This window comes from Bombina bombina, chromosome 4, assembly GCF_027579735.1.
Source record: "Bombina bombina isolate aBomBom1 chromosome 4, aBomBom1.pri, whole genome shotgun sequence".
Lineage (NCBI taxonomy): Eukaryota > Metazoa > Chordata > Amphibia > Anura > Bombinatoridae > Bombina > Bombina bombina.
Window position 1 is genome coordinate 314,418,988 of NC_069502.1, and position 27,792 is coordinate 314,446,779.

Consider the following 27,792-nt stretch of genomic DNA (forward strand, 5'->3'; position numbering starts at 1 on the left):
GCTAAGCTCAAGAATACAATTCTAATATATCAAAATAAAATTTCCAATCTCTCATCCAGACTGCATGGGATGAGTCTTCCTGGCTACATGTTATTACACATACTTCAAACTTGTTTCCCAATGCTGCAAAAATTGCCTTCTCAACACCTCTTAACACTATGATATTAGCCAATACAATTCTAATATACCAAAATAACATTCCAACATTACAATACTATACCTCTCATCCAGACTGCATGGGATGAGGTTTTCTGGCTTTATATACACACAGTTAAATATCTGTGTCTGGAACACACCTGAACTGGGTGGAGTGCTTTAAACCAAAAGGGCTTTGGTCAGTTTCCCCAGTGATAAATCAGTAAGAAATAATGGTTAAGCACATCTAATAAAAGCATATGTTTTTAAATGCACATATTGGGGAGTGCTGCCAAAGTGACCAAAATGTATATAATAATAAGAGCAGGTATTGGTGCACCTCATCCCATGCAGTCTGGATGAGAGGTATAGTATTGCAATGTTGGAATGTTATTTTGGTATATTAGAATTGTATTGGCTAATATCATAGTGTTAAGAGGTGTTGAGAAGGCAATTTTTTGCAGCATTGGGAAACAAGTTTGAAGTATGTGTAATAACATGTAGCCAGGAAGACTCATCCCATGCAGTCTCGATGAGAGATTGGAAATTTTATTTTGATATATTAGAATTGTATTCTTGAGCTTAGCTTGGCTAAATTTTAGAGTTAGGACCAGTCTTATGTGGGACACCTTGTAAGTGGTGACTGGCTGAGCAGAATATGGCCATATTGTGTGACTAAGATCCCATCTTTATTTAAAAAAAAATAAAAAATTATGAAATATTAAGAAGGCAATTTTTGCAGCATTAAGGAAAAAATGGAAAAAAGTTAAAATATGTGAAATAATTTGTGGTCTCATGTGTCTTGAGGTGCGCCAATACCTGCTCTTATTATTATATACATTTTGGTCACTTTGGCAGCACTCCCCAATATGTGCATTTAAAAACATATGCTTTTTTAGATGTGCTTAACCATTATTTCTTACTGATTTATCACTGGGGAAACTGACCAAAGCCCTTTTGGTTTAAAGCACTCCACCCAGTTCAGGTGTGTTCCAGACACAGATATTTAACTGTGTGTATATAAAGCCAGAAAACCTCATCCCATGCAGTCTGGATGAGAGGTATAGTATTGTAATGTTGGAATGTTATTTTGGTATATTAGAATTGTATTGGCTAATATCATAGTGTTAAGAGGTGTTGAGAAGGCAATTTTTTGCAGCATTGGGAAACAAGTTTGAAGTATGTATAATAACATGTAGCCAGGAAGACTCATCCCATGCAGTCTGGATGAGAGATTGGAAATTTTATTTTGATATATTAGAATTGTATTCTTGAGCTTAGCTTGGCTAAATTTTAGATTTAGGACCAGTCTTTTGTGGGACACCTTGTAAGTGGTGACTGGCTGAGCAGAATATGGCCATATTGTGTGACTAAGATCCCATCTTTATTTAAAAAAAATTAAAAAAAATTATGAGATATTAAGAAGGCAATTTTTTGCAGCATTAAGGAAAAAATGGAAAAAAGTTAAAATATGTGAAATAATTTGTGGTCTCATGTGTCTTGAGGTGCGCCAATACCTGCTCTTATTATTATATACATTTTGGTCACTTTGGCAGCACTCCCCAATATGTGCATTTAAAAACATATGCTTTTATTAGATGTGCTTAACCATTATTTCTTACTAATAGTTACATTGTAGCTATTTTAGGATTTATATTTATTTTACAGGTAACTTTGTATTTATTTTAACTAGGTACAATAGCTATTAAATTGTTAATAACTATTTAATAGCTACCTAGTTAAAATAATTACAAAATTACCTGTAAAATAAATCCTAACCTAAGTTACAATTACACCTAACACTACATTATCAATAAATTAATTAAATAAATTAACTACAATTATCTAAACTAAAATACAATTAAATAAACTAAACTATAATACAAAAAAAAACAATCACTAAATTACAGAAAATAATTTTTTTTTACAAGAAGTTTAACCCCTTAGTGACCAGAGCACTTTTCCATTTTCTGTCCGTTTGGGACCAAGGCTATTTTTACATTTCTGCAGTGTTTGTGTTTAGCTGAAATTTTCCTCTTACTCATTTACTGTACCCACACATATTATATACCGTTTTTCTCGCCATGAAATGGAAAAAAACACACTTTTTCTAACTTTGAACCCCAAAATCTGTTACATATCTACAACCACCAAAAAACACCCATGCTAAATAGTTTATAAATTTTGTCCTGAGTTTAGAAATACCCAATGTTTACATCTTCTTTGCTTTTTTTGTAACTTATAGGGCCATAAATACAAGTAGCACTTTGCTATTTTCAAAACATATTTTTTTCAAAATTAGCGCTAGTTACATTGGGACACTGATATCTTTCAGGAATCCCTGAATATCCATTGACATATATATATATTTTTTTAGAAGACATCCCAAAGTATTGATCTAGGCCCATTTTGGTATATTTCATGCCACCATTTCACCGCCAAATGCGATCAAATACAAAAAATTGTTCACTTTTTCACAAATTTTTTCACAAACTTTCAGTTTCTCACTGAAATTATTTACAAACTGCTTGTGCAATTATGGCATAAATGGTTGTAAATTCTTCTCTGGGATCCCCTTTGTTCAGAAATAGCAGACATATATGGCTTTGGCATTGCTTTTTGGTAATTAGAAGGCCGCTAAATGCCACTGCGCACCACACGTGTATTATGCCCAGCAGTGAAGGGGTTAATTAGGGAGCATGTAAGGAGCTTTTTGGGGTATTTTTAGCTTTAGTGTAGTGTAGTAGACAACCCCAAATATTGATCTAGGCCCATTTTGGTATATTTCATGCCACCATTTCACCGCCAAATGCGATCAAATTAAAAAAAACATTACATTTTTCACAATTTTAGGTTTGTCACTGAAATCATTTACAAACAGCTTGTGCAATTATGGCACAAATGGTTGTAAATGCTTCTCTGGGATCCCCTTTGTTCAGAAATAGCAGACATATATGACTTTGGCGTTGCTTTTTGGTAATTAGAATGCTGCTAAATGGCGCTGCGCATCACACGTGTATTATGGCTAGCAGTGAAGGGGTTAATTAGGTAGCTTGTAGGGAGCTTGCAGGGTTAATTTTAGCTTTAGTGTAGAGATCAGCCTCCCACCTGAAACATCAGACCCCCTGATCCCTCCCAAACATCTCTCTTCCCTCCCCTACCCCACAAATGTCCCCGCCATCTTAAGTACTGGCAGAAACTCTGCCAGTACTAAAATAAAAGGAAAATTTGTGCATTTTTGTGCATTTTGTTTTAGCATATTTACATATGCTTCTGTGTAGGATCCCCCTTAGCCCCCAACCTCACTGATCCCCCACCCAACAGCTCTCTAACCCTCCCCCTCTGACTTAATGTGCGCCATCTTGGGTACTGGCAGCTGTCTGCCAGTACCCATTTTAGTGAAAATATGTGTTTTTATTAAAAAAAATTCCTTTTTCTGTAGTGTAGCTTCCCCCCCCCCCCCCCAATACCAACCCCCCACCCCTTCCAGATCGCTTAAATGCTTTTTTTTAAAAATGTTTATTTAATTTTTTAATACCCTTTACTCTTTACTTTTTTTCTGTAGTGTAGCGGTTCCCACCCGCTCCCGCCCCGTGCACGCGCCCGCCCGCCACCCACCGTGCACGCGCGCGCGCCCGTGCGCACCCCCGAAGGCTCCGCCCCCGATCCCGCCCCCCTCCACCTTCCAGATCACACCGATGGCCGCCCACCCGCCTCCCAAGTCGGCTCCCACCCACCAACGATACCGGCCATCGATGTCCGGTGCAGAGAGGGCCACAGAGTGGCTCTCTCTGCATCGGATGGCCAGAAAGTGTTATTGCAGGATGCCTCGATGTCGAGGCATCACTGCAATAACCGGAAAGCAGCTGGAAGCGAGCAGGATCGCTTCCAGCTGCTTTCCAGACTGAGGACGTGCAGGGTACGTCCTCAGGCGTTAACTGCCTTTTTTTAGAGGACGTACCCTGCACGTCCTCGGTCATTAAGGGGTTAAACTAATTACACCTAATCTAAGCCCCCTAATACAATAAAAAAGCCCCCCAAAATAATAAAATGCCCTACCCTATCCTAAATTACAAAGTAATCAGCTCTTATACCAGCCCTTAAAAGGGCTTTTTGCGGGGCATTGCCCCAAAGTAATCAGCTCTTTTACCTGTAAATTAAAATACAATACCCCCCAACATTACAACCCACATACCCCTACTCTAAAACCCACCCAAACCCTCCTTAAAAAAACATAACACTAACTCCCTGAAGATCTCCCTACCTTGAGTCTTCTTCACTCAGCCGAGCCGAAGTCTTCATCCAAGCGGGGCAGAAGAGGTCTTCCATCCGATTGAAGTGTTCATCCAAGCGGCATCTTCTATCTTCATCCATCCGGAGCAGAGTGGCAGCATCCTGAAGACCTCCGACATGGAACATCCATCCTGGCCGATGACTGAACGACGAATGACGGTTCCTTTAAATGATGTCATCCAAGATGGCGTCCCTCGAATTCCGATTGGCTGATAGGATTCTATCAGCCAATCGAAATTAAGGTAGGAAAAATCTGATTGGCTGATTCAATCAGCCAATCAGATTGAATTTCAATCCGATTGGCTGATCCAATCAGCCAATCGGATTGACCTTGCATTCTATTGGCTGTTCCGATCAGCCAATAGAATGCGAGATCAATCCGATTGGCTGATTGAATCAGCTAATCAGATTTTTCCTACCTTAATTCCGATTGGCTGATAGAATCCTATCAGCCAATCTGAATTCGAGGGACGCCATCTTGGATGACGTCATTTAAAGGAACCGTCATTTGACGTTCAGTCGTCGGCCAGGATGGATGTTCCGCGTCGGAGGTCTTCAGGATGCTGCCGCTCCGGATGGATGAAGATAGAAGATGCCGCTTGGATGAACACTTCATTCGGATGGAAGACCTCTTCTGCCCCACTTGGATGAAGACTTCAACCGGATGGAGGACCTCTTCTGCCCCGCTTGGATGAAGAATTCGGCTCGGCTGAGTGAAGACGACTCAAGGTAGGGAGATCTTCAGGGAGTTAGTGTTAGGTTTTTTTAAGGGGGGTTTGGGTGGGTTTTAGAGTAGGGGTATGTGGGTGGTGGGTTGTAATGTTGGGGGGGTATTGTATTTTAATTTACAGGTAAAAGAGCTGATTACTTTGGGGCAATGCCCCGCAAAAAGCCCTTTTCAGGGCTGGTAAAATTTTATTATTTTGGGGGGATTTTTTATTTTATTAGGGGGCTTAGATTAGGTGTAATTAGTTTAAACTTCTTGTAATTTTTTTTATTTTCTGTAATCTAGTGTTTGTTTTTTGTATTATTACACACGAACAATGGCACCACAAGGGCTTTTTCCCTGTTATTCAATAATTACAGACTATATAATATGTATTTGTGAAACAAATATTGCTTATATAGGGAATGGTGCTAATGCATAAGTAGATAAATTTCAGAAAACTAAGGAGAATCACACAAGGAGTGTGGATATCTCCTGGAAGTATGCACCTGAAAGCACTCTTAGCCTAGACTCTGTGGCAGTAATTCCAGAACGGGTAAAATTAAAATATAACTTTTATTATGAATTGCTCTTAAAATAAGGGTAACACACAAATTAAAAACGACACTAGCACCTCCAAGACATCTATTAAGTGGTTCACTCTTAAGGAGGACTTATTAGATCAAAGGCCTAATGTATATAATTATATTCTCCTTAATAGAGTTATCTTTGTTCTGCTATACTGCTGCTATTGGGTCCAAATAATGTATGTGTGCAGTCATAATATGACTACCACCCTATATACAGATATTTGGTTACCCTAATAACTCTGGATCATGTGGTGTTAGCCAGAAATGTGTCTGTTTGTATAAATATTTTCTGAGAGGACAATAACTGATTGATTTCTCTCAGTGAGGCCAAATATCCTCACTGTTTAATGGTACAACATGTGGATGTTTATTGAAAAAACAACAATATTCAGAGTTGCTTGTATCTAGATGTATACTATTTAGACTCTGTACTCTAAATAATAGTTGTGAAGTTTTGTGTGCAACACTATAGTGTTATATTATATTGACCACATATGTGAAATAGTTTTCTGATATCTAAGCTCAATACAATCCCCAACCGTTTACTCAGTGCAAATCCTTGTTGTTATATTATTACTATTTTGTTCAGTTATCATTCACTTTGTAAGTAATATGGGAGTACTCTCAGTCAAGCTAATGTTACGGTCACTGCTTGACTACTGATATATACAGCATTAGCACAACAGCACTAAACAATATCACTATAGAGTTAATGTGGGTTACAATATTTTCTTTTATCTTAGCGCTGCATCAATATCCTTTGTGGTATCTGGTATTGGTTACAAAGCAGCAGCACTGTTATTGTGTTTCTATTTTGTATCACATTTCAGTTACATTCAATTCGTGCTGTAAACTTGTAACTAATTCCTATACTGGATAGTATAGTTCTATTTGAATTGGTTGGTATCTATACTCGTGTCAATTCAGATTGCAACTGACTCGGTAGGTTCTATTATACTCTCTATTGTCCTGCCCAGTAATAAGTAAGACTGATTGTATTTCAGTTAGCCAAAAATTCTAGCTAAGTCTGGCACAACCCAGACTGTACAACAAGTTAACTACGTATAGCAGATATTGAGTATTAGATTGTCATTGAGGTGCTAGGCTTTTAAAAAATGAGAGCGCCCAAACGCTCGCTGTGACTCACAGCGAGCGTTTGGGCGCTCTCATTTTTTAAAAGCCTAGCACCTCAATGACAATCTAATACTCAATATCTGCTATACGTAGTTAACTTGTTGTACAGTCTGGGTTGTGCCAGACTTAGCTAGAATTTTTGGCTAACTGAAATACAATCAGTCTTACTTATTACTGGGCAGGACAATAGAGAGTATAATAGAACCTACCGAGTCAGTTGCAATCTGAATTGACACGAGTATAGATACCAACCAATTCAAATAGAACTATACTATCCAGTATAGGAATTAGTTACAAGTTTACAGCACGAATTGAATGTAACTGAAATGTGATACAAAATAGAAACACAATAACAGTGCTGCTGCTTTGTAACCAATACCAGATACCACAAAGGATATTGATGCAGCGCTAAGATAAAAGAAAATATTGTAACCCACATTAACTCTATAGTGATATTGTTTAGTGCTGTTGTGCTAATGCTGTATATATCAGTAGTCAAGCAGTGACCGTAACATTAGCTTGACTGAGAGTACTCCCATATTACTTACAAAGTGAATGATAACTGAACAAAATAGTAATAATATAACAACAAGGATTTGCACTGAGTAAACGGTTGGGGATTGTATTGAGCTTAGATATCAGAAAACTATTTCACATATGTGGTCAATATAATATAACACTATAGTGTTGCACACAAAACTTCACAACTATTATTTAGAGTACAGAGTCTAAATAGTATACATCTAGATACAAGCAACTCTGAATATTGTTGTTTTTTCAATAAACATCCACATGTTGTACCATTAAACAGTGAGGATATTTGGCCTCACTGAGAGAAATCAATCAGTTATTGTCCTCTCAGAAAATATTTATACAAACAGACACATTTCTGGCTAACACCACATGATCCAGAGTTATTAGGGTAACCAAATATCTGTATATAGGGTGGTAGTCATATTATGACTGCACACATACATTATTTGGACCCAATAGCAGCAGTATAGCAGAACAAAGATAACTCTATTAAGGAGAATATAATTATATACATTAGGCCTTTGATCTAATAAGTCCTCCTTAAGAGTGAACCACTTAATAGATGTCTTGGAGGTGCTAGTGTCGTTTTTAATTTGTGTGTTACCCTTATTTTAAGAGCAATTCATAATAAAAGTTATATTTTAATTTTACCCGTTCTGGAATTACTGCCACAGAGTCTAGGCTAAGAGTGCTTTCAGGTGCATACTTCCAGGAGATATCCACACTCCTTGTGTGATTCTCCTTAGTTTTCTGAAAAAAAGTGTTTGTTTTTTGTATTATAGTTTAGTTTATTTAATTGTATTTTAGTTTAGATAATTGTAGTTAATTTATTTAATTAATTTATTGATAGTGTAGTGTTAGGTGTATTTGTAACTTAGGTTAGGATTTATTTTACAGGTAATTTTGTAATTATTTTAACTAGGTAGCTATTAAATAGTTATTAACTATTTAATAGCTATTGTACCTAGTTAAAATAAATACAAAGTTGCCTGTAAAATAAATATAAATCCTAAAATAGCTACAATGTAACTATTAGTTATATTGTAGCTATATTAGGGTTTATTTTATAGGTAAGTATTTAGTTTTAAATAGGAATAATTTTTTTCATTATAGTAAATTTATTTAGTTTAATTTAAATTATATTTAACTTAGGGGGGTGTTAGGGTTAGACTTAGGTTTAGGGGTTCATAACTTTATTATAGTAGCGGCGACGTTGGGGTCAGGAGATTAGGGGTTAATAATTGTAGGTAGGTGGCGGCAATGTTAGGGAGGGCAGATTAGGGGTTAATACAATTTATTATAGTGTTTGCGAGGCGGGAGTGTGGCGGTTTAGGGGTTAATACATTTATTATAGTGGCGGCAATGTCCGGTCGACAGATTAGGGGTTAATAAGTGTAGGTAGGTGGCGGCGACGTTGGGGGGGACAGATTAGGGGTTAATAAATATAATGTAGGTGTCGGCGATGTTAGGGACAGCAGATTAGGGGTTCATAGCTAAAATGTAGGTTGCGGCGGTGTCAGGAGCGGAAGATTAGGGGTTAATAGTATAATGCAGGTGTCAGCGATAGCGGGGGTGGCAGATTAGGGGTTAATAAGTGTAAGGTTAGGGGTGCATAGACTCCGGGTTCATGTTTTAATGAGCAAAAAAATTTTTTACTTGCATTTTTCTGCAATCAGTTCTCTGCATTATTAGGATGTTCGATAATATTGGTTCTGCACCTATTCTATGCATTTCAATCTGCAGTGATTAATAGGCAGTTAGGCACCCTCATCTCAAGCAGCAGGACAGGAAGATAATAGGGAAGTGCCTGCTAGAGCTTGTTGCTTGATAGGTCTTTTCTGATCTGTGTACACAGATCAATTTCAGGCTGTTAAGTTGCTTAACTTTGCTGAAACACAAGCGGACAGCTCCACCTACTGGCTATTTTAATTAGCCCACTGGTTTTCAATGCTTTTCAATAGCAGTCACATGACTGAAAAAAAAGGTTGTTATTCTGAAACAGCGCAAATTGAACCGGCGTAAACCGAGGGCCACCTGTATTTTAATATATTACTGTATAAGAATATGTTTTTTCTTTTGTAAATATTGTTGCAATTTATAAACTACTACTACTACTTATTTTTACTTTACCAGTTATTTGTTCATAGGTTAATTTGGCTACAATTTTCTAACACATATTTTAAAGCAAAAAAGTAGTATTACAACTATTTATCTATGTTTGATTTAGATACTTCCTTCAAATAATAGAATTATGACTATTTTGTTTTTATATGTGTATTTGACTTAAACAAAAGAATTACAACTATATGTATCGATTTTGTTTTTTATATATTTACTTGTTTCAAACAGCAAAATAACAACTACAGTCTATTTGTTTTTTTATATATACGTACTTCTTTCTCATAGCTCTGTTCGGCATTCACGACACTCCACAGGCTAGTTTGTCAGAATAATCAGTGATCCTGGTACAATATGTACTAGAGGATTTTCAAAGGAACTTGTAATCCCTAGGACTGTAACACTTGGCAATTACTTACAATTAGTGGAAGTGCGATATCACTTAAGGAAATAATTTTTTTTATAACAATGACAGAACAATTATGAATTTGACTATCTGAGGAAGCAATTGTGGTAAATCTAATAGACATATTTTATAAACAGTTAAAATGGAATTTATTGGATTTTTGTATTATAAATATTTAACTTATTTGATTGGAAGGTTTACTTGCACTGCTTAGATTGTCTAGCCATGCACAAATTATTTGCTCCTCATCAATAAAGTGACAGTAATTGAAGGCAATAAACACTTTCAGATTGTAATATAAAGGGCTTGATTACAAGTGCACTGAAAGTAAACTTTTGACGCTTGTGGGTTAGTGCACTAACTTCTTCTCCCCATAGACTTCAATGGAGAGCGCTAAAAAAAAAAAAACACTAATCACTTTGGCGCTAACCTGACAGGAGTTAAACCTACTATGCTAACCTAAAGGTTTTACATTATAATGTTCTTCACATAGAAGAAAATTTTCTTTTTCTTTTTAAAAATATATTTCTAAAATATATATGATATATACTGTATATATATAGGCAGTGCTTTTTTGCAAAAAAAAAGAAAAGATGCAGATTCTCAATGATTAGTGATTGATATATTGTGCACAGTAACTTTGAGAAAAGCAAAGGGACAACGTTATTTACAATGCTTGATATATTTTGTAGCCCCCTCTTGTGAAAATTAGAGTATTCACATGATAATTACAAATATTACAAGTTATGAGATGACAAAGGTGGTGGTACTCAGTACCGGTGAGTACCCCTGCAAAAAAAAGTCCTGGTATAGGTGTACATATATATACATATTAAAAATTACATAGAACATTTTCCCCTATGTGAAGAACATTGGAATGTCAAATATTTACAGTACTGTACATACACTTATCACAATATTAATTATTAAAACTGAATTTTTTTTTTCTTGTTTTCAGGTATTTGACTGGAAAGGACTCCAAAGTGTGTGTGTCTGTATCAAAACATATATATATATATATATATATATATATATATATATATATATATATATATATATATATATATATATATATATATATATATATATATAGCAGTCCCATATAAGTGCACTCACTTTATCTTATCCAGTATCCACCGGGGAACCTTGTTGAATAAAATACCAAACACAAATAAATAATAATAAATACTTTTACACCCATTCATAAAGTGTTGGAGCAGTTTATTAGAAAGTAGTGTGACATTGCGAAATCTGACAAGACATTACCTTTTAAGCACATAAAGGCACCACGTATGGTGTATAGGTGAGCACCTAACTTAGGAGATATATTGGTCCAGAATGACCCTGTACGGTGCTACCAACGGCACACATGGCTAAAGGACAGGAGAAAATGGGGATGCTATAAATGTGGGAATTCTATAATATGCAACAGCACCATGACTCATTGGTTTATGTGGGTAAAACGACCACACAACTTTCAGAGAAAGGATGGCAAACCACCTTTGTGCAAACAGGGAGGCCAATAAAAATTGATGCTATGACCAGCCAGTGTTAATTTTGCCAAAGAAAAACATACGACTGCCAATGTACCAACTATGCTTTTTAGATTTTGTGCCTCCTTTGAGAGGGGTTGGAAACAGGCACAAAAAATTACTACATATAGAACCAAAGTGGATATACCTTTTGGGAACTCTGGCCTCTGAAGGTGTCAATACTATAATGGATTTCAGTGTGTTTCTATGAACTTTTGTCTCAATAAGGATGTCCTGAGTGGTTCTACAATTTGCCCAGAGGGTTTCTGACATGCAGTCCTAACTTGTACAGTCGATAATGGGATCTGTTCAATAAGAAAGGACTATTTAAAGCATTATAATGTTCTGATGAGTGACATCTGGATTGTATTAATTCATTTATAACTACATCCCTTTGCATTAGGAGGTTTCTACCATATTTCAGGAGATGTGAAGCACTTCAAGTTAGTTTAATGTTCTGTGCTTAGGATGGTCTATTTCTGTTTAATTGTGTGTCAATATAATGTGTTTTTTTTGTAGTTTTGAATATCCAATTTTTTGGATTCAGTGTTATGTACATAGAGTCATATTGGTCTATTTATTTAGGTGTGGACATACATGATCCGCAATAGCAAATCATGTCAGCCGCACACCGCTGTCAGCATTTATCATTGCACCAGCAGTTCTGGTGAACTGCTGGTGCAATACCGCCCCCTGCAGATTCGCGGCCAATCGGCCGCTAGCAGGGAGTGTTAATCAACCCGATCGTATTCGATCGTGCTGATTGCTGTCCGCCACCTCAGAGGTGCCTTAGGACCACTGCTTCTTAACTTCTGCTTCAGTCGGAACTGAAGCGGAGAGGGTTGGAAGCAGCATCCGCTGCTTCATAAATAGACCCCATAGAGTATTGACATCCTGCCCTATGTGATCATGAGCTGATCGCAGCATCTCACGCTGTGCTGTATTTACCCAAAGTGACATATACGTCACTACCAATCAGCTTGACCTCTTCTTCAGTTATGCAGGCTTCTTCTTTAGCCATGCAGTGTTGTTTGCAAATGAGGCTCAATGCAGAATAACATGTGCTGCACGCAACCGCCACATGGTGGGGGTGTGTGGTTAAGTTAGGCTTGTGTATAAAAGTTAATAGAGGGTTGTACTTTGCACACCGCTGTTCCTGTCCTTCCATTACTATTGAGAAAGGTGTCAGTATGGACACAAAACGTCTGGTGAATATGGATTTTTTAAACTATATATAAATATATATATATATATATATATATATATATATATATATATATATATATATATGTATATATATATATATATATATGTGTGTGTGGGTAAATATGTATTATTCAGACATTTAACTGTATGTATGTATTCAGGGGTTGAGAGTCCACAATCCATTACTAATGAAAACTAATAGCCAAGCTGTGGAGTCCGCGAGTAATAACATAAAGGGAGGGATCTAAAAAACATATTTTTAACTGAGAGAATAAATCCACAACCCTAATAAAAATGAATACTTACCAGTAGACACTCGTCCACCATCTAAGTAGCATACAGCCATACCAGTACTGAAACAAATCAGTAGAGGTTAGAGAATATGAGTATATTATAGATCCATAAAGGGAGGCAACAGAAAAGTCCTGCAACTGATTATGGAAAGTTTATGAAGTTATCCCCATGAGGTGAATAAAAGAATCATAAACAATACCCCAAATACATACCTCTTACAAGCCAAGCACTGCACACTGAGGGGAAACTGGGCCTCAAAACACTCCTCTCTTATGCACATCTTCATTCTTCAACCAACTCCAGCGGAGGCAAAGAAAATACTGAAGTATGTGTCAGGTGGGTGGGGTTTTATAGAGCGCTTTTGGTTTGGGAATCTTTGCCTCCTCCAAGTGGTAGGAAAGTTAATTCCGATGAGTAATGGATCGTGGACTGTCACCACCTAGATTAAAGAAATAACTGCAAAACAGTGGATATTTTGCAAACAAAATGACAGTAGCATGCCTTGTCTACTCTAGTAACAATGTCAACTAATAAAGCAAATGCAGGTGGTGAGTTGAGTTTCAATGTTGAAAAAATAAAACAAATCATGCTTACCTAATACGTTAATTTATTTCTAGACTGCATAAAAATCTTGTAATTATTGATGGTTTACTGTCCCTTGAAAAACATGACCAACAGTTCTCAGCATTTCCCCCCTCTGGCCAACAAGTAGTCATATTTTGTAAGAAGTGAATGCAAAAAAAATTGTACATGTTGGAACTGATTATGTGGTAAAGACTGATATTAGTATATTTATAGACATGGGGCATATTTAACAATGTGTGAGTGGACATGATACGAAGTAGCGTATTATATCCGTTGCCCATCGCTGCCCATCGATAAATTCCCGACAGCATACGTTGTCGAAATTTATCATTGCCAACACCTACATAAAGTTATTAACCCCTATCCTGCCGATCCTGGAACAGCCAATAGAATGAGAGCTCAATCCTATTGGCTGATTGAATCAGCTAATAGGATTGAAGCTCAATCCTATTGGCTGATTGCATCAGCCAGTAGGATTTTTTCTACCTTAATTCCGATTGGCTGATAGAATTCTATCAGCCAATCGGAATTCAAGGGAAGCCATCTTGGATGACGTCATTTAAAGAAACCGTCATTCGTCAGGTAGTCATCTGTCTGGATGGATGCTTCGCGTCGGATGTCTTCAAGATGGAGCCGCTCCTCGTCGGATGGATGAAGATAGAAGATGCCGTCTGGAGGACCTCTTCTGCCCGGTTGGATGAAGATTCGCCCGGCTTCGTTGAGGACTTAGGCCCGGTTGGGTGAAGACGTCTCAAGGTAGGGTGATCTTCAAGGGGTTAGTGTTAGGTTTTATTAAGGGGGGATTGGGTGGGTTTTAGAGTAGGGTTGGGTGTGTGGGTGGTGGTTTATAATGTTGGGGGGGTATTGTATTTTTTTTTTACAGGTAAAAGAGCTGATTACTTTGGGGCGATGCCCCGCAAAAAGCCCTTTTAAGGGCTATTTGTAATTTAGTATAGGGTAGGGATTTTTATTAATTTGGGGGGCTTTTTTATTTTATTAGGGGGATTAGATTAGGTGTAATTAGTTTAAAAATCTTGTAATAATTTTTTTATTTTCTGTAATTTAGTGGGGGTTTTTTTGTACTTTAGTTAATTTTATTTAATTTTAATTAATTGTATTTCATTGTAGTTAATTTATTTAATGTAATTATAGTGTAGTGTTAGGTGTAATTGTAACTTAGGTTAGGATTTTTTTTACAGGTAAATTTGCCTTTATTTTAGCTAGGTAGTTATTAAATAGTTAATATCTATTTAATAACTATTGTACCTAGTTAAAATAAATACAAAGTTCCCTGTAAAATATTAGTTATATTGTAGCTATCTTAGGGTTTATTTTACAGGTAAGTATTTAGTTTTAAATAGGAATAATTTAGTTAATTATAGGATAGATTTATTTAAATTATATTTAAGTTAGGGGGTGTTAGGGTTAGAGTTATACTTAGAATTAGGTGTTAATAAATTTAATATAGTGGCGGCGGTGTAGGGGGGGGCATATTAGGGGTTAATAAATATAATGTAGGTGGCGGTGGGCTCCGGGAGCGGCGGTTTAGGGGTTAAACAATTTATTTAGTTGTGGCGGGGTCCGGGAGCGGCGGTTTAGGGGTTAATAAGTATAATGTAGGTGGCGGCGGTGTCGGGGCGGCAGATTAGGGGTTAATAAGTATAATGTAGGGGGGGCAGATTAGGGGTGTTTAGACTCAGGGTACCTAGGGTGTTAGGTGTAGACATTCCCATAGGAATCAATGGTATATCAGGCAGCAGCGAACATGTGCTCTCGCTGCTTTCTGACTCCCATTGATTCCTATGGCATCTGCCGCCTCCAGGGCGGCGGATTGAAAACCAGGTATGCTGGGCCAGAATAGTGGCGAGCGTACCTGCTAGTTTTTTGATAACTACCAAAAGTAGTCAGATTGTGCCAAACTTGCGTTCGGAACATCTGTAGTGATGTAAGCATCGATCTGTGTCGGACTGAGTCCGGCGGATCGTATGTTACGTCACTAAAGTCTACTTTTGCCGGTCTGTAGGGTTTGATAACTACGGTGACTCAGGCTCGCCACAAATACGCTGCGGAATTCCAGCGTATTTGCGGTTGACAGCTTGATAAATAGAGGCCACTGTCTTTTAATTGTGTGTTAGGAACAAGAAGTTATTTTATAATATTCTATATGAGTGAGGAGTGCTGCAATTATTTAATATTCTATATTAATTAATTTTATACATTGGGGCTAAAGATTTGTTAGAGTGTTCTTGGCCCCATGTATTAAAAGGCATGAGGACCGCTTCTCAATTTGGGAAGCTGTCCGCACGCCTTCACTGCATATGGGCAGTGGATCTGTTCATCGGCTGGCCCATATGCAACATTACACCCTCCGCTGAGAAGGGACTGTCAATCACAGAGAGTAAGCAAGCTTTCTGTAAGAAGCAGCATTCTTATGAGGGAAGCAGGCTCGCATGTGCGAACCTGCCCCACAAGGGCTCTGGAGCAGCTTACGCTGTTTCATACATGGAGCCCTAAATTTAAGGTTTTAAAGTGTCAAACTCTGTCTTGCATATTACAACATATACTTTTTTTAATAAATAAATGAACAATTAGGGCCCCAAAAGTTAAAATGTTTTTGTTTTTTTTACATAATGACTTATCTTGAGCCTCCATTTTAAAAGATTTCTTTAGATTATTTTAAAATATTTGATGCAGTTTAAATGTATCTAAGTGCAGGGCATAACAAACCCAGACACAATGGAACCACTGACACCTTAATATTAGGAATACATACAGAAAAATAAGCAATCTACCAGGAACAAACAACAGCTCAGTAGCTTGTTCTATGGCCTGGTTACCAACTGGAATAGCTTCTTTTAACCAAATTGTGCTTTTCACAATCTTGGCAGATTGTCTTCATTCTCTTTGCATGCAATGCACTACTGGGAGCTAGCTTAAAGCCAATGAGAAGAGGCATACTTTTCAAAAAAAGAAAAAAACTGTAAAGTTATTTAAAACGGCATGCTTTATCTGAATCTTGAAAGAAAAAAAAATTGTGTTTCATGTCCCTTCTTTCTTCATCTTCAACTCTCTGACAAAGGCAACAGGCTTTTTGCCAAAATATCTTGATATTTGGAGCTATTCATCATCATCCCATCTATCTTGACAAGAGCCCCTAACCCAGCAACCCTAAAGCTTGATGCTACCATCACCATACTTCAAAGTCAGTTTGGTGTTCCTTAGATGATGAGCTTTATTGCCTTTGCGCCAAACATATCTTTTATAATTTAGGCTGAAAACTAAATTACTCTTTCGGCATAATTTAGAAGGGCTTGGATGTTACTTTCTGTAAGAAAAGGTTTCCTTCTTACCACCCTACCCCATTGCTCAGACATGTACAGAAGAGAAGAGATTGTGGTCACATGCAAGGAGTGAACAGTACATGAAATAAATTTGTGTAGCTCCTTCAGTGTTGCTATTGGCCTCTTTGTAGCCTCCCTGATAAATTTTCTTCTAGTCCTCTCATCAACTTTGGAGGGTCATCCTGATCTTAGCAATGTCTCTGTGGTGCCACCGTTTCTCCATGGTAGATCCAATACCTTTGATATTCTTTTCCTGATAGATACTTTTCAACAATTGGCTCTTGTAGGTTTTTTAAGAAGCATATCCTACATCAACAGCTTACTTGAATTGGGGTTTAATTAGAATCAATTCATTGATGGCTAATGTACGCTATTTACTTACAAGCATGATTTAGAAGTTGAATGGTTAACTAGAGCCCCCATTATGATGTGCAAATTTAATAGACATTCACAAAGACTTGCTGTTGTAATAAATGCAAAAGGTACTCCCACAAAGTAAACGGGTGTGCAGACTTAAGAAATCCAAGATATCTATCTACCTATTTAATATCATAATAATATCTAAACAAAAGTTTATGGCTTCTAAATCACCAGCTTACCATAAAAAGAAAGCAAAAAAGCGGACGGCTGGATCTACGTGTAGAAGTAAAAGTCCTTTATTCAAAAAAGTTTAAAAACAGGTGGTCAATAAGTGAATAAAAAAAATTAAAAAAAAAATTCTAAATCACCAGCTCGCCTATGTGAGATGTGATGGTTTTTCTGAAGGAGCAGTATCAGTAGAGACCATCATGCTGACTCTAATGTTAGCTATTGGCTGATATGAATTTCAAGAATCAAATCAGCAAATAGGAATGCAAGGGATACCATTTTGAAATGGCTCCCTTGCATTGAAGATCCAGTAAACGGCGGTGACCGTATTAAGAGGACGCTGCTTGCCGGATGTCTTCAAAGATGTATCCGCTCTGTGCCACCGGGATGAAGATAGAAGATTAGCCTGGATGAAGATAGAAGATGCCGCCTGGATAAAGACTTCTCGTCGCCTGGATGAGGATGGATGTCCGGACTTCAGAAACTGTGAGCGGATCTTCGAGGGTTAGTGCTAGTTTTTTTTAACTTTTTTTTTTCTTTCAGATTATTATTTTGGCTTTTTTTAAAAGAGCTGAATACCCTTTTCAGGGCAATGTAAATGAGCTGAATGCCCTTTTAAGGGCAATGCCCATACAGATGCCCTTCTTAGGGTAATGGGTAGCTTAGGTTTTTGTTAGAGTTAGGTTTTTTATTTTGGGGTTCTGTTTGGTGGTGGGTTTTACTGTTGGGGGGGGTCTTTGTATTTTATTACAGGTAAAAGAGCTGATTTCTTTAGGGCAATGCCCTACAAAAGGCTCTTTTAAGGGCTATTGGTAGTTTATTGTAGGTTAGGTTTTTTTTATTTTAGGGGGGGCTTTTTTATTTTTATAGGGTGATTAGATGTAATTGTTTTTATTTTGGATAATTTCGGTAGTTATTTTTCGTAATTGTAGACTTACATTTTTTTAGTAGTGTTAGGTTTTTTTAATGTGTAATTTGGTAGTTATTTTAAGTTTAGTATAATAGTTTAGTATAATAGTTATGTTAGGTTTATTGTTAGTTTAAACTTAGGTTTTTTTAATTTCACAGGTAAGTTTTTATTTATTTTAAGATAAGGATATTGTAATTTTAACTTAAAGTTAGGGGGTGATAGGTTTAGGGGTTAATAGTTTAATTTATTAGTAGCACTGTGGGGGGGCTGGCGGTTTAGGGGTTAATAGGTTTAATTAGTGGCGGCGGTGTCGGGGAGCAGCAGAATAGGGGTGAATAACTTTATTATAGTGGCGGCAGATTAGGGGTTAATACGTTTTAAATAGTGTTTGCGATGCGGGAGGGCCTCGGTTTAGGGGTTAAAGGTAGTTTATGGGTGTTAGTGTACTTTGTAACAGTTTAGTTATGAGTTTTGTGAAACATTTTTGTGGCGCAAAACTCGTAACTATTGCTTTCAGATAGCGGAATGGATAGTATGGAAAGTCCATGCAAAACATCATTTTTTTGAGTGTGGGATTGACGTTGCATTACAGGCTCAAATGCTTTTTTCCTAATTGAGTTTTTTTCAAATATTGCATCATGTGACTAATTAATAGACATTTCATCTGTTATTATTGTCGTTTCATACCTCAGAAATTTTGTGTAGAAGTTATGAAACTTAACCTGGATAAAATCTGGAATATATTTACCCTGTTTTATAAAGATTATAAGGCATAGTTAAAACTGGAAAACGATTTACCCAGTAAGTTCTGTCAGGTCCAACAATACACCAAATAACAATCAGGTAGATTACAAGTTATGCGCGCTATAGGGAATTTAAAGAACGTAACAAAAGTTGCGTTATTTCACCCCCTATAGCGCAGCCATTACAAGTTTTGAAACAGCCGGCTTGTGCGTGCGATATGGTTGCGTTGAGCTCCATACCGCACACAATTTAAGCGCTGTTTTGACGTGCTCATGCATGCTTTCCCCATAGACATCAATGGGGAGAAGGTGTCAGAAAAAAACCTAACACCTGCGATCGCAGAATGGAAAGCTCCATAACGCAGCCCCATTGATGTCTATGGGGGAAAAAATAAGTAACGTTTAAACTTAACACCCTAACATAAACCCCACGTCTAAACACCCCTAATCTGCCACCCCCGACATCGCCGCCACCTACATAATGTTATTAACCCCTAATCTGCCGCTCCCGATATCGCCGCCACCTAAATGAAGCTGTTAACCCCTAATCTGCCGCTCCCGAAATTGCCGCCATTATACTAAAGTTATTAACCCCTATTCCCCTGCACCCCAACATCGCCCACACTATAATAAATCTATTAACCCCTATTCCGCCACTCCCCGACATTGCTGGCACTAAATAAAGTTATTAACCCCTAAACCTCTGGCCTCCCACATCACTACCACTAAATAAACCTATCAACCCCTAAAAGGCCAGCCCCCCACATCGCAACAACCTATATTAAACTATTTAAACCTAACCCTAACGTAACCCTAATCCTAACGTAACCCTAACACGCCCTAACTTTAACAAAATTAAAATATAGCTAAATTAAAGTTATAATTATTAACTAAATAATACCTATTTAAAACTAAATACATACTTACCTGTGAAATAAAACCTGAGCTAGCTACAATATAACTAATAGTTATATTGTAGCTAGCTTAGGTTTTATTTTTATTTCACAGGTAAGTTTGTATTTATTTTAACTAGCTAGACTAGTTAATAAATAGTTATTAACTATTTACTAACTACTTAGTTAAAATAAATTACTTACCTGTGAAATAAAACCTAAGCTGCCTTACACTAAAACGTAACACCTAGATTACAAGTTTTGCGTTAGGCTTAAAAAGCAGCGGAGTCTTGCAGGTACAGGTGTACCGCTCACTTTTTTGGGTAGACTTGGAAATACCGCAAATCCACTTACGTAAATTGCGTATCCTCTTTTTTTAATGGGACTTGCATGGTGCTGGTATTACGAGTCTACCAAAAAGTGAGCGGTAGACCCTCTGCTGTCAAGACTGGTACCGCATTTTAAAGTCAGTAGTTAAGAGTTTTACACTACAACGCTGTAGCAAAAAACTTTTAACTAAAGTGCTAAAAAGTACACTAACACCCATAAACTACCTATTAACTCATAAACTGAGGCCCTCCCACATCGCAAACACTAAAATAAGTTTTTTAACCCCTAATCTGCCGAACCGGACATCGCCACCACTATAATAAATATATTAACCCCTAAACCGCCGCACTCCCGCCTCGCAAACATTAGTTAAATATTATTAAACCCTAATCAGCCGTCCCTAACATCGCCGACATCTTACCTGTAAAATAAACCCTAAGCTAGCTACAATATAACTAATAGTTACATTGTACCTAGCTTAGGGTTTATTTTTATTTTACAGGCAAGTTTGTATTTATTTTAACTAGGTAGAATAGTTACTAAATAGTTATTAACTATTTAATAAACTACCTAGCTAAAATAAAGACAAATTTACCTGTAAAATAAAACCGAACCAAAGTTACACTAACACCTAACACTACACTATAATTAAATTAATTCCCTAAACTAAATATAATTAAATACACTTAAATAAAATTAGCTAAAGTACAAACCCCCCCCCACTAAATTACAGAAAATAATAAACAAATTACAAGATTTTTAAACTATTTACACCTAATCTAATCCCCCTAACAAAATAAAAAAGCCCCCCAAAATAAAAAAAAGCCTTACCCTACACTAAATTACAAATAGCCCTTAAAAGGGCCTTTTGCGGGGCATTGCCCCAAAGTAATCCGCTCTTTTAACTGTAAAAAAATTACAAATCCCTCCCAACATTAAAACCCACCACCCACACAACCATCCCTACTCTAAAACCCACCCAATACCCCCTTAAAAAAACCTAACACTAACCCCTTGAAGATCACCTTACCGCGAGAAGTCTTCATCCAACCGGGCCGAAGTCCTCAACGAATCCGGCAGAAGTGGTCCTCCAGACGGGCAGAAGTCTTCATCCAGACGGCATCTTCTATCTTCATCCATCCGGCGCGGAGCGGGTCCATCTTCAAGACATCCGACGCAGAGCATCCTCTTCTTTCCACGGCGACTGAAGAACGAAGGTTTTCTTTAAGTGACGTCATCCAAGATGGCGTCCCTTAGATTCCGATTGGATAGAATTCAGCCAATCGTAATTAGGGTAGGAAAAATCCTATTGGCTGATCCAATCAGCCAATAGGATTGAGCTGCCAGCTCAATCCTATTGGCTGATTGCATCAGCCAATAGGATTTTTTCTATCTTAATTCCGATTGGCCAATTCTATCAGCCAATTGGAATTGAAGGGACGCCATCTTGGATGACGTCACTTAAAGGCACCTTCATTCTTCAGTCGCCGTGGAAAGAAGAGGATGCTCTGCGTCGGATGTCTTGAAGATGGACCCGCTCCGCGCCGGATGGATGAAGTCGAATGTCTTGAAGATGGACCCGCTCCACGCCAGATGGATGAAGATAGAAGGGCATTTTGATTTTTTGCATTGCCCTGAAAAGGGCATTTAGCTCTTTTACGAATAGCCCAAACCCTAAACTAAAAAAAAAAAAAAACACACCCAAAAAAGTTTTTAAAAATCCTAACACTAACCCCCGAAGATCCGCTTGAAGGATCTTCAACCCGGCGGCTCCATCTTCATCCAGACGGCTCTATCTTCATCCAGGTAGCAGGTGGCTCCATCTTCATCCCGGCGGCGTCTTCTATCTTCATCCTGGCGGCACGGAGCGGGTCCATCCGGAAGACATCCGGCGCCATACGGTCGCCATATACTGAATCTTCAATGCAAGGTACGCGATTCAACATGGCGTCCCTTACATTCCTATTAACTGATTTGATTTTGGAAATTCAAATCAGCCAATAGGATGAGAGCTACTGAAATCCTACTGGCTGTTCAAATCAGCCAATAGGATGAGAGCTACTGAAATTCTATTGGCTATTCAAATCAGCCAATAGAATTTCAATAGCTCTCATCCTATTGGTTGATTTGAACAGCCAATATGATTTCAGTAGCTCTCATCCTATTTGCTAATTTAAATTTCCAAAATCAAATCAGCCAATGCAAGGGACGCCATTTTGAATCGCGTACCTTGCATTGAAGATTCTGTATACGGCGGCAAAGTATGAAGAAGATTTAGGGGTTAATAGGTTTATTATAGTGGCGGCGGTGTAGGGCTTAATAACTTTAGTATAATGGGGGCGATGTGGGAGGACAGCAGATTAATTATATTTAAATAGTGTTTGCGATGCGGGAGGGTGGCAGTTTAGGGGTTAATAACTTTAGTATAGTGGCGACGATGTCGGGGGGCGGCAGAATAGGAGTTATTACATTTTATTAGTGGCGGCGATGTCGGGAACTGCAGATTTTGGGTTAATAGTTTTAATGTAGTGTTTGCGATGCGGGAGGGCCTCGGTTTAGGGGTTAATAGGTAGTTTATGGGTGTTACTGTACTTTGTGACAGTTTAGTTATGAGTTTTATGTAACAGTTTTGTATTGTAAAACTCATAACTACTGCTTTCAGATGGCAGTACAGATCTTGTCAGTATAGGGTGTAACGCAAGCTTTTTAGCCTCACCCCAAAACTTGTAATGGCAGCGCTATGGAAGTCCCATGAAAAAACATCATTTTTACGAGTGGGGGACTGGTATTGCGTTACAGGCTAAAATGCTTATGATACAGCTATACTGACAAGACTCGTAATGGCTACGGTGCTGTTTTAATACTGAAATTACCATTTTTTCAGCGTTAAAAGACGAACGCACAACTCGTAATCTACCTGAATTTGTATTTCCATTGATTTGCCTGTTTTTGTTGGTGGATTACCTAAATAAATTAAATGGGGACTATTTTTATTTGTGAAGTATACACAACATCTTCAAGCAAGTTGTCTCCTTACTGCTAAATCTAAAGAATTTTAAAAAGCACTTAAAATTCATTGATCCTTTTCACCAGCATACCAAGTGCATATTTAATACAAAGACCATCAATCAAACCTTGGAGCAATATCTATTGCTAATTCATTTCATACTGTCAAGACAATAGGGAGCATTTGCAATCGTACAGTTTTCTTATAATACTGCCAAAAACAATTCCATCATTCACTATGTATTTAATTATGGCTTCCATCCCACATTCTTTCTGGATTTTCTCTGTCTTCTTTACAAGTGGTATCTAAACATTAACAGGTTCTAATCAAGAACACATTAATCATTCAAGGAACTGTGAAGAAGCTCAAGATAAATAAAAAAAATGGGAAACAAATCAGCAGTACTCTAACTCTTCTAATTTACATAGCCGGAGAAAAGCCTAGTTATGTTGATATTTGTTATATGCTTAGAAACGTATCATATTCTCTTCTATATACACTATTACAGGCCAGGATATGATGGTCAAAACTGAAATGTACATAAGTGCTTATTATTTTTAATAAAAGCATTTTGCAATTTGCTTGCATAAGGAAAATAATTATATTAGAAGTTATTACTATTTCACCAGTTTATACCCCCATATGCTGCATTTGCATGTAATTACTGACATGATACATACTGCTCTCTAAGCAGCAGTACTGTTTGAATGCTGGTGCTTGGGATACTATGCTGCTGAACTAGTAATAGCTTTTACTAAAGATTTTTTGATAATACACATATATTTTGCAAAGAGGCTTCCATTCATAACCAAAATGCACTCACACATTTTCGCCCATTACAGTTTCGGCCATTATGTTCCCTTTAAGAACTTATATAGCAGTCTAACTATTAGGAATATGTTAATGTAATCTATGTTCCTTTCTGTCATTATTTGTCCCAAATGAGCATCATGTACATGACCTAGGGTGTGTATGTGTTTTTGTCTGTGTCATTATCCTAAGCATTGACATTGTACTATATGACAAGTTCTCCTTCTGCTGTTTCAGATGAGTGCATTTGAACCATCTCTGACCTTTAGGTCTACATGCCTCCACCCATGAGGGCAAATTACTTTGTCTTTGCTTAGCTAATGCTTGCAATTATTATTACCCATAATTAACATTCCAAGCAGAATTCCTGTGTGTAGTAATTTTTTTATTAAACCATTCTAATCCATTTGAAAATTAAACCATTCTAATCCATTTGAAAATTAAACCATTCTAATCCATTTGAAAAAAATAAATAAAATGATATTGTTTAGAAAAAAAATAGTTCAGACAGATTAAACGGACATTGTAATTACAAGGCTTTTCAGGTGCCTTGTAATAAATTACCTTAGCAGCAGAGTGTGAACAGTTTTCCCGAAAAGATTAACATTTTGTTTTGTGCAATTGCTTTTCAATAATTAAAGTCAACCTAACACTTACCTTATTTGGAGTTGCCAGTAAAGACAAAGCTTGCTTTCCGTATCTGATAACTCCTGCCGAGGCCAATCTGGGCCAAATATGTAGCAAAGTTAGGCTTGTGAAATCTGCAGTGTGCGCTTCTAATTCTCAGACTTGGAAAAAAAAAACAATTTTCAGCTCAATTACACGAAAAAGGGGACAAAATATATATAAGTATATTGCAAAATGTGTTTACTGCCCTCATTTTATATTACAATCTTTATGCATGGACAGAGCATTATAGCTTATATATGGGATGGTTCCTACCCAGGATGCTCCTTTTTACCCAACTTCTGCCTTTAAAGGGACACTGAACCCAAAATGTTTCTTTTGTGATTCAGATAGAGCATGCAATTTTAAGCAACTTTCTAATTTACTCCTATTATCAATTTTCCTTTGTTCTCTTGCTATCTTTATATGAAAAAGAAGGCATCTAAGCTTTTCTCCTGGTTCAGACTCTGGACAGCAGTTTTTGATTGGTGGATGAATTTATCCACCAATCAGCAAGGACAACCTAGGTTGTTCACCAAAAATGGGCCGGCATCTAAACTTACATTCTTGTATTTCAAATAAAGATACCAAGAAAATAAAGAACATTTGATAATAGGAGTAAATTAGAAAATTGCTTATAATTTCATGCTCTATTTGAATCACAAAAGAAAAAAAATTGGGTTCAGTGTCCCTTTAACAGAAGAATACTTTACTGCAGTATATCAGTTTGACCCATCCAAAAGGGCAGTCCAGAATTAAACACCAGGCAGTTCTCTTCTGTATGGAGGATATATGCAGTTAAAACCCAAGTGTATGTTTCCACATAGATGGAACTCGTCAGTGGAGGAGCAGCTATAAACCTCTAAAAAGGGCCAGCCCAAAGTTTTCATGCACCCTAGGTAAGACTTATAATTTGCCTTCTTGCTCGTGCCTGGGGAATGCTGACACAGATGCCAGGAGCTAGCTGTGGATTGCAGCCAGCTAAAGCCTCAAGTGGCAGCAGCTGTGGGTTGGACAGAGAAAGGAGGGGTGAACTGAGAAAGTAGTGGTGAGTCTGTGGCTACAGGTGCACACTCAACTTGGGGAAAGTCTATTTGAGACTCTCTGAGGCTCCTGAGTGTGAGTGGTCCATAGCCTATGAGTCTCCTCAGCACTCAGATGCTGGTGTGGTTCCATCCTGGTTGGAATGTGCCCCTAGATACTTTGCTCTCCAGGTAACCACCAAGGTTCACTTAAAGAACTGGCTGGCCCAGTCTCTAAGTTTATGTCTGATTTTCCCCCATATTAAGCAGTCATCGACAATTTTGAATTAATTAGGCATCATGTTTTTTACTGTTACATAATTTGCACAATTTTGCGAATTTCAACTGCTCTTCTAATGAATTGGAAAGACTAAGAAAACAAATATAACCCAAGTTGTCTTACAATTTTTTCAAGAGGTAATTCTGATTGACTGGAATACCATTATGTTTCAAAAACTAGGAAACAGAAGAGGCAATTTCTCTGAATACAAAAACGTATTTTAAATGCACCAAAATGACCTTTTTTATTATTTTATATATTATGCAAGTGATTAGTTTTTAAGAAATGCTTTGCATTATCAAGTTTGAAATAAACTTGCCGTTAAAAAAAGGCTTCTTAGCTCCTTTTTTTTCTTAGTTTTGAGATTCACATCATTTACATTGATGTGGGAGCATAAAAAAGCCTCTGATCAGTAAGTATGATCTAGGCACTTAATTGACAGGCAAGTGGGCACATAGTGCCTATGTACAAGAGCAACGGTTATGCATGTTCCTGTGTCAGTCACAGAGTTAAAAATAAGGCAGCCTTTATTTTCTAACAGCAAGTATATTTGCTAAGCAAACAATCCAGTGGGGTATAGAAACCCAGATTCACTTGAGCTAGAATGCCCCTTTAAGGTAACTGAAACTTGAGTATCAAGTGGAATTTCATTTCTGGGACATTAGATAGAAACCTGGATGTCTTCCAGTTTAAAGATCAAGTTCAAGGTCACATTCTTTCAAGTCTTTAGTGTTTTCTTCTTGTCTTTTTCACTCAATTAAAGTAAAATCTAAAACCTGAGTGATTTTCAGACAATGAGATCACAGTGGTGTGTAATTTATAGCGGTCATAAGAAACATTTTTTCCAAAAATAATACAAAAGTCATCTATAATCAAAGCTATCAATGTGCCAGCTCACTACCACCTGAGATTTGTATACGTTTTTAACCTCTCAGTAGAAGAAATGTGAGGTCTGTAATCCTTAGGACAAGTAAGGACAGCGGGCTAATGTGATTAGGCTGCAAGCTGATGATAATGGGCAGAAAAAAACGTTTTGGGAGGCAAGTATCTGATGCCTATTGCTTAGCAGTCAAGCATTTTGTTTTGTGTATATACAATCTGACTGAAATGCACAGCTGTCATAAGCCAAGGATTTACCCTCTGTGCTGCCAACAGAGGGCATCAACACATTACTCCACAATGTGTTGCACTCATTCTGGCAGTCAAGGGGTTACATTGCAACTTTTCTTCATGTATTTATGTAACAAGTTTTTTCTAGCATCTGTTACATTTTTTAATTAAAAATAAATCAGTTTCCTTATTCTTCAGCAGATTTTGGCTTGTCCATTATGGTACTACTAAGGGCTAGATTTATCAAAGCTGAGGCAGACAGGGGCACGTATACACGTCCCCTGTACGCCTCAGCTTGCCTGTTGTGGGGCGAAATTACCCGCAGGTAATCATCATTGCACACGAGTGCAATCCCGCCCCCTGCCCGCGCACAGCCAATCACGCACGGGTAGGAGCTGTCAATCTCCTCGGTCGGACTAGACCTTAGAGGTGGCGAAGAGGTTAGGGAAGCGGAGGTCCGGTGCTTGTTAAATTACGGCGAGCAAGTTCTTGTGAGAACTTAAAGCCGTAGGGCTTTGATATATCTAACATGTAATGTCTCTGTCTCACCACATATAGT